Below are 6780 nucleotides of genomic sequence, written 5' to 3'. Positions count from 1 at the left end.
TGGCCTGGACTGCGCTAGCACACCACCCGAGCCCTAGTTTCAGTCATCTTCTCCGGCCACCTCACTGAACTTGTAAGGATAAAAAGTTCACCAAAATTAATGGATCATACATCAAATTGAAGAGAAAATCACGACGATTCCAAATATGCCCTCCAATTTTTCCAACTCTCACTCTATAATGAGAAATATGGAGTTGAAAATTTAGGTTCCAAAACTGAGTTGCTTCAATTCAACCTCATAGAAACTCAATATCAATGCCTACATTGGTAGGTCTTCAGCCAACCATATATCAAGCAAAAATCTTAAGAAATGAAAGAGAATCGAAGAATTGAAATTCTGGAAAATTCACCTTCGGGTTGCAGTGTTGCAGCTCGATCTTGATGTAATTCCACTTTGTCTTGCTTCCTCTTGCTTGCAAGAGATGATTAGAATGAAAATGGATGTGAATCCTTGGAGTTCTAGTTCAGAAACAGAAGTTGAACTACAAGCTCGGTTTCAAAGAAATCCCCAAGGTATTCTCTCAAGTATGGCTAGGATATTGCTGAGCAAAGCTTCGGCAAGGGTTCTCCTTGGATCTGAGGCAATGCAAATGTATTTATAAGCTCATGAATTCATTTCTGCACCATTTGAAATTTGAATCCAAAAATAGTAATTGATGTGTATGGGTGCATGGGCATGTGTTCAGGCCCAAATCATCATGAAATCCACTCCAAATTCGTGCATAAAAGATGATGAGATCATAACATGAAGCCATGCAAAGATGTGTAACATTTGAGTTCAAAAGTTTCCAAATTGGGCCATGCAAAGAAACCATACACAAGTCCCTCAATTTTGATCCAAATGAGATGATCTTGGACTCTTTAGAAAGCTGCCATCATTGGGAACAACGTTAATTTTGGGACTTTTTCCATTTGAAGCCTTTAACTTGATTAATTCTGGCCTTGAAGTTGGAGGAATCAAACATACTTTTAAACTTTCTAAGTTAAAAGTCAAATGACCCCTTTTTCCACCTTGAATAAATTTTGCTATGAGCTTCAAATGAATTTGGTTACTTCTTGAAAGTTGTATCTCTTTCAATCATCTTTAATTTGGTCACAAATTTGACACCATTTGGAGCTAGCATGATGGAGTTATGAATTTTAGAAGTTGAGGAAAATTGCTTGTTCAATGATAAGGACCGAAATTGACCTATAATGTTTCCTCGTGGCACATGACCTTTCAAGTGGAAATTGATATTTCTAAAAAAAAAGATAAATTGAACAAGATACCTTATATTTTATCATGAAACTTGGATCATATTCATATCATAAAAATTGAGGAAGTTATGGTTCTTGGAAGTTGACCTTCTATCTAGGGCACAAACAAAATGACCTATAATCTTTCACCATAAAAAATGACTTTCCAAGAAAACTTAGCTCTTAATGACAACATTAAAGTTTCTTCGAATGTCATGAAGAGTAACTTTTGCCTCGCATCATTTTCATATGACAAAACTTGTAGGAGATAGGGTCTAGGGAACCCTAGATTTGACCAGTTTACTTCTCTGGTCAACCTCCTTGAACAAACTTGCAAACTTGAAGTTATTTTTCTCTTTGGGGATCATTCAGAATCACATATGCTTATGATGAAGTACAATGAAGAATACCTTGATATCTTTGACCAAATGTTGAAGAAACTTGTTGAGGAAGGCACACAAGATACCCATATGAATTAGGGCTTCCTTGACAAACAAGCTTCAAACTCTTGATGAATTCTTGATCAAAATGACAAATAAAGAACATGGGGATCCATATATGATGCTTTCAACCAATGTGGACCTTTGTTAACTTGATCCCTTTCATTGAGGATCTCAAACCCTAGTTGTGAGCTTGATGAGGCACAGGTGGATACACTCACTTCCGACAAAAAAATAAAGCTACACTAGACATATGATTGATATTTTGGTTAGTAAACAAATAAGATAATGTATGATACAGTCACAAATGCTTGGTGATCTCTCCCAATGAAAATCCAATGAATGATAGGTGAGGAGGATACCAAGGTGTGATCCCAATGCTAATGCAAAGCTATGAGATGATATAAGGGATCTTAGGGGTAAAAATTAGGGTCTTACAGCTGCCCCTATTTAAGGTCATTCTATCAGAGGATGTGAAGGTTAAAATCTTCGTATCAACGCAGTAGAATGGACTTAAATAACAACAACAAGAAACAAATTTTGGTCCCCTAAGAGACCCTATGATGCATATCATATGAATGCAAAAATAAGCTTTGTGGGGGATATATTGCCACAAAGGAAAAGAATCCAGAGAAACTGAAAATCCACAGAAGCCCAATACATTCCATAAGGAAAACTCACTGAGGAAACAGAGACTCTAAGCATAAAAGCTATGCGTAGACCAGACTACGACTTAAAAAAACTGTTGGAGACACGAGGGGATTTCCATGAAAATAAATCAATGGAAAGACTCGGACTGGGGGAAAAGAATTTGGATGTATCGGAATAACAACCAACACAACAAGAAACATCCACTGGGGAAAGGCGTAAGTCAGAACGAAGCTGAAATACCCAAACAAACAAAGGGAAATTTGATTTCACAAAGAAATACGAATCCAGACTCAATTGGGGAAGAAAAACTTCAACACAGGAGTAAAAGAGATATATTATCCACCACCTGTTACTGGGTAGGGAGATAATACGCTCGGACAGAGGGACATCCGTTACCGGTTAAGGTAAACATATCAAGGATGAATCGCTGAGGATAATGAGGAATATTCATTACCGGTTACTGGGTAAGAATAACCTACTGGGAAAAAAAATGAAGAAATAGGATTTACAACTACTAGTTACTGGGTAGGGAGATAATACGCTCGGACAGAGGGACATCCGTTACCGGTTAAGGTAAACATATCAAGGATGAATCGCTGAGGATAATGAGGAATATTCATTACCGGTTACTGGGTAAGAATAACCTACTGGGAAAAAAAATGAAGAAATAGGATTTACAACTACTAGTTACTGGGTAGAAGACCAAAGGAAGAATATTTGTTACCGATTAAGGTAAACATATCAAGGATAGACTGCCGGGGAGGATCACCAACTACCGGTTAAAGGGAATCTTAACGAAGGTGATCGACCACAAAAAACATAGGATTTATATCTACCAGTTATTGGGTAGAAGACCGAAGGAAAGAATATTCGTTATCGATTAAGGTAAACATATCAAGGATAGACTTGCCGCAAAGAGTGTCCGCTACCGGTTAAGGTAAACATATCAAGGATAAAATCACAAATAAATAGGATTTACAACTACTTGTTATTGGGCAGAAGACCAAAGAAGAATATCCGTTACCGATTAAGGTAAACATATCAACGATAGACTTGCTGGGAAAGAAGGATTTATAACTACCTGTTACTGGGCAGAAGACCAAGAAGAGAATATTCGTCACCGATTAAGGTGAAAATATAAAGGATAGACACAAAAGGAATAATATATGTCACTAGTTAAGATGAACATATCAAGGATATACTTGTCGGGGAAATGGGATTTACAACTACCAATTACTGGGTAAAAGGCCGAGGAGAGAATATTTGTCACCGGTTAAGGTGACCATATCAAGGATAAACTCAGAAGGAAGAATATCTATCACCGATTAAGATGAACGTATCAAGGATAAAATTTTCGGGGAAATAGGATTTATAACTACCAGTTACTAGGTAGAAGACCGAAGAGAGAATATTCGTCACTAGTTAAGGTGAACATATCAAGGATAGACTCATAAGGAAGAATATCCGTCATTAGTTAAGATAAACATATCAAGGAAAGACTACCAAAAGAAGTAGGATTTACAACTATCAGTTATTGGGTAGAAGACCGAAGAGAGAATATCTGTCACTGGTTAAGGTGAACATATCAAGGATAGACTCGGAAGGAAGAATATATGTCACCGGTTAAGATGAACATATCAAGGATAAACTACCAAAAGAAGTAGGATTTACAAATAACAGTTACTGGGTAGAAGACCGAAGATAGGAGATATCTGTTACCGGTTAAGGTAAATATATCAAAGATAAACTCCCTGGGGAAATGAAAGTGAATCTGCTGGAGAACACAAAGAAGTAAATTACCTTTTTACCAATTATTGGGTAAATTAACACAGGTAAAGTACTCAACGTCAAGAGGGATATTACCAGTTACTAGGTAATAAATCTTGGGGGACCAAAAGATATATCTAGGTAAGAACTAGAAAGAAACAGTCAAACAAGACTCAACCCAATGAGGACATAACTCAAGGGGAGTGATTCCATCCAGATAATGAACTAGGGAGGAAACAAAAATAATAATAATCCACGAGGAAATAACTCAGTGGGGAAGAAGAGAGGATAAACTATTTCTGCTTAAATGGCTGACACTCTATATTTGAGGGAGGACAGACACACCAAATCTGCATGGGGAGATGATATCACCAAAGCAGGGGATCAGAAAAAATAGGTCAATATGTAAAATGCACAATGAAATATTTGATTCTATGTTTATTCATGTATATGCATGAGTACGTATAAGATTATGCTAAGCACAAATGCTACAAACATGAAGATCCAATCATCACAAATAGATACTCAGCTAATTTCAACATGATGGGAACACAAACTGGAAAACCTTCTAGGGATAAAAATAAATCATAGAGGATATAAATCCTATCTTCAAATATTTAATTCCCTGGGAACACATATAACCATATACCCAAGGAAGATTGGGGATATAACAATCCAAATTAAATGCTCAAACTCTAGTTGGGGAAAGACATGAAGAACATGCATCCGACAAAAAACTACTGAAGACTCAACGCTCAGAGGAGATAAAGAATATATATATATCAATAGTAGTCACGGGGATCAGAACAGATCCAACTCAAATACTCGACTCTCGGGAGAGGAGGAAACAACTGTTAGGGGATAAGAAATAATTGACAAAATCTTGCTTAAAACTCAAACTCTCTGGGAGAGGAGAAAGTACAACTTGGCAACTCCTCGGGGGATGAAAGTACTGCTGAGTATATCAACCAATACGTTGAGGAAAGAGAGATCTGCTGAGGATCCACAGCTTTAATATATATATACCTTCAATATATATATATATATATATATATATATATATATATATATATATATATATATATATATATATATATATATATATATATATATATATATACTTCAAAGCCACAAGTCAACTCTACGGAGAATTTTAGGTCAACTCCATATCGAATGGAAGACAACCCTACAGAGGACGATGATCGTAAAAATAGCAAGTGTAATATTTTGCATGTTATAGTAATGAAGGGGAAATTCCTCGAATGTCGATCTCAAGGACTGCAAGTCAAGACCGAGTTCAAATTATCGTTCAATTAAACAAAAACTATTGTTGGGGGTTATTAGATTCAGATATAAAAATAAAGGCAAAAGAAAGTAATACTGTAAAAATAAGGGTTTGCAAAAGAAGAGGAACAATGTCAGGGAAGGTGTATGATTTGTCCCTGTAATAACTTGGAGTTACTATTGCATCAACAAATATTAATTAATACCCGTTCTCAAGGGTATTTTCTCCCAATTCCTTGGTGAGAAAACCTTTAATCATTCTACCCTAAACATTGACCCCGATGTTTTAGAACAAGATAGAAGGATGGTGACTCACATTGCCCTACTGAGGGGGCTGGGGAGGAAAGTGCAACATCAATTGTTGCATCATCAGGTTCATCTCATCTAACACCGCCCCTTGTCGAGCCTGCTAAATGCCTTGTCTTGATTGCTCGGTCTGAAGGTCACTAAGCTTGGTTTGCACACATGCCCACTAATCATGACTCATGGATGATGACCCAATTCCATGATGGAATGACTCTTGCGGCGGGGCTACAAACAGCTTCTACTGCTGCTCGTCTTCATTCATGTGCTCCCTTGCAGCCTATTCACCTGCAACCAGATTCTCAGCATCGTAGCCTTCCTCTGTATTGGGGTCAGCACTCACATATAACCAATTTGCACAGTCAATAATACTTAATCTATCAGGATCAGGAAGTGAAATAATAAACCTCTTATAAATCAGAACAAAATAGTAATTATGTGCAACAGAAATCATACCTTGCTGGATAAGAGTTGCCATATCTATTTTGGTCTTACATGCCACCGGGGTGCCTTCAAGCAAAATCACATGATACCCAAAATGTTCAGCAATCTGGGTAATCATGCCCCCAATGGAAATACCTCCGGAATCTTCCCGACCAACTCTCCCCAAGTAATCGGCTGCAAAGGAAGCAACATTGATGGCCTAATTTTGTGTCATTGAGTGGTTAGTGTGTAGTAATGATGGGTGGGCCCACATGAAATTCAAATTTTCTCAAAAATAAATCACACTCGCATGCCTGACACGTGCGGCCGTGTCAGGCCACTGTTTCTTGGTTGCCATGGGCGTGGCTTCTAGTACTCATGACACGGGAAGCCGTGTCAAGCCACTCCCAAGGTGAAATTTTCTCCTTTCTTCAGTATTCTTGACACGGGTCGTGTCATCTGACACGGGCAGTCGTGTTAGGCTACTATTTATGCTCAATTTCCAGCCTTTTTCATGACCCTGACATGGGCCGTGTCAGCTCACACGGGCGGCCGTGTCAGGCTGTTGTTATGCTTGATTTTCACGCTTTTCCTTTCTCTTCTCCTCAGATATGGTCATTCCCTCCAATAAGAATTATGTATTTATTTGAGTACATTCCCCTTCTTGTGAAAAGCAC

The sequence above is a fragment of the Lathyrus oleraceus genome, chromosome 2 (assembly GCF_024323335.1).
Source record: "Lathyrus oleraceus cultivar Zhongwan6 chromosome 2, CAAS_Psat_ZW6_1.0, whole genome shotgun sequence".
Taxonomy (NCBI): Eukaryota; Viridiplantae; Streptophyta; class Magnoliopsida; order Fabales; family Fabaceae; genus Lathyrus; species Lathyrus oleraceus.
Note: the sequence above shows the minus strand (reverse complement) of the source record.